The 2,504-nt window shown below is 45.0% G+C and overlaps 1 pseudogene; it reads left to right on the forward strand.

Annotated features, from left to right (window-relative positions):
- The first annotated feature begins 1,138 nt into the window (after positions 1-1,138).
- LOC100676615 (small ribosomal subunit protein RACK1-like) lies at positions 1,139-1,662 on the forward strand (annotated as a pseudogene).
- Positions 1,663-2,504: the final 842 nt, after the last annotated feature.

Below are 2,504 nucleotides of genomic sequence, written 5' to 3' on the forward strand. Positions count from 1 at the left end.
GGCCCGCTGAAGCCGTGGTCAGATCCTCCGCTGCCAGTCCAAAGCCCAGCGTCAAGGTTCCCCTGCTGGGACGCTGCACTCCCGGCTCCAAAATCAGTGGCTGCCTCCCGGGGACTTCTCGTCCTGCCAGCCGCGTCTCCGCGCCGCCCCCGCGGACCAGCTGGGCCCCCTCCCGGGGTGAGTTCAGGGGGGTAGGGCTGCTCCCCTTGTTTGCGCTATCATAAGATTTTCAGTTCAGCTCCCCTGGGCCCAGACCTAAGCCCGGCGCCAAGGTTACCTGACTGGGACGCTGGCTCCAGGCTCTGAAAACAGTCACTGCTTCCCCGTATTTGTTCGTTCTCCGTCTCTAAATCTGTGTTTGTTGTTCAGGGTTCGTAGATTGTTATGTATGTGATCGATTCACTTGTTTTTCCGAGCCTTTGTTGCAAGAGGGATCCGAGGTAGCATCTACGTAGTCCACCATCTTGGCCCCGCCCCGTATTTTTATATGTAAATAAAATGTTTCATTTTTATGAGTGTGAATCTGATGAAACTACCATTATCTCCAGCTATCCTAGGATCATCTGAGGAACTGGAGTGCTCTGATTATTTGAATTTGAGCTTAGCAGTTTTCACAAAGGAAAAGCCTTTTTGATTTAGACCCTCGTTGTTGAAAATTGATATTAAAACCTCAGGGTAAAAAGGAATCATAGGAGTTTCTCATCTACCCTTCCATGCAATGTTGGGATCCTTTCTCTGGTGTTCCTGCCTCTTTCTGAACATTTTAATGGACAGGAAACTAACCTCTTTGCAAGATAGCACACTCCATTAATGGAATACTATAATTGTTTCTGCATTGCAATGACAATGATTGCTTTTGGCATTCTTTTTTTCACCACTACTGGAGTGATGTCTTTTATGAAGTACGCCAGAAGTTGATGAGTTTTCTACTCGCCAACTGGAAGGAACTCCAAGGCATAGAATTGGCCAGAATCAGGTTGAAGCTGTTGCAGCGGAGACACCAAGAGCCAGCACGTAACTATAAACTTTATTAAACCTGGGTATCCTTGAGCCTTTGTACTTTTTAAACTCTCTTGGGCATTTTTAAGTAGAAATAAACCTTGGTTTTTAAGAGGCTGGAAAATAAAACATCAATCTGTGGAATACTCTGGATGTCTGCAAGTGCACTGTCCAGGATGAGAGCCACTTGGACTGGGTGTCGTGTCTCCACTTCTCACCCAACAGCAGCAACCCCATCATCGCCTTCTGTGCCTGGGACAAGTTGGCCAAGGTATGGAAACTGGCTAAGTGCAAGCCGAAAACCAACCACATAGGCCACATGGACTACCTGAATACTGTAACTCTGTCTAGATGGATCCCGCTGTGCTTTTGGAGGCAAGCATGGCCAGGCCATGCTGTGGAACCTCAACGAAGGAAAGCGCCTCTATACCCTAGATGGCGGGGACATCATCAATGCCCTGTGCCTCAGCCCCAGCTGCTGCTGGCTCTGTGCCACCATGGACCATCAAGATCAGGGACTTAGAGGGCAAGATTATTATAGATGAACTGAAGTAAGAAGTTATCAGCACCAGTAGCAAGGCTGAGCCACCCCAGTATACCTGCCTGGGCTGATATGCTGTTGGCTAGACTCTGTTTGCCAGCTACATGGATAACCTGATGTGAGTGTGGCAGGTGACCATTGACACTTGGTATAAATTTACAGCAGAGCTTTGAAAAAAGAAAACTGCCTTACAAATTATGGATGACATTGCAAAGAATGGGAATTCCAAAACACTTAATTGTGCTCATGCAGAATCTGTGCATAGACCAAGAGGCAGTTGTTCAGACAGAACAAGGGGATACTGCATGGTTTAGAATTGGAAAAGGTGTGCAACAGGGTTGTATTCTTTCACCGTATTTATTCAATCTGTATGCTGAGCAAATAATCCAAGAGGTTGGACTATATGAAGAACACAGCATCAGGATTGGAACACGACTCATTAACAACTTGCAATATGAAGATACCACAACATTGCTTGCTAAAAGTGAAGAGGTCTTGAAGTACTTCCTGATGAAGATCAAAGATTACAGCCTTCAGTATGGATAATACCTTAACATAAAGGAAACAAAAATCCTCACAACTGGACCAATAAGCAACATCATGATAAACGGAGAAAATACTGTATTGAAGCTGTCAAAGATTTCATTTTACTTAGATCCACAATCAATGCCCATGGAAGCAGCAATCAAGAAAGCAAATGATGTGTTGCATTGGGCAAATCTGCCGCAAAAGACCTCTTTCAAGTGTTAAAAAGCAAAGATGTCACCTTGAGGACTAAGATGCGTCTGACCCAAGCCATGGTATTTTCACTCACCTCATATGCATGCAAAAGCTGGACAATGAATAAGGAAGACCAAAGAAGAATTGATGCATTTTTTGAATTATGGTATTGACAAAGAATATTGAATTACAATGGACTGCCAAAAGAACGAACAAACTGTCTTGGAAGAAGTGCAGCCAGAAT

Source organism: Loxodonta africana, chromosome 7 (assembly GCF_030014295.1).
Source record: "Loxodonta africana isolate mLoxAfr1 chromosome 7, mLoxAfr1.hap2, whole genome shotgun sequence".
Classification (NCBI taxonomy): Eukaryota; Metazoa; Chordata; class Mammalia; order Proboscidea; family Elephantidae; genus Loxodonta; species Loxodonta africana.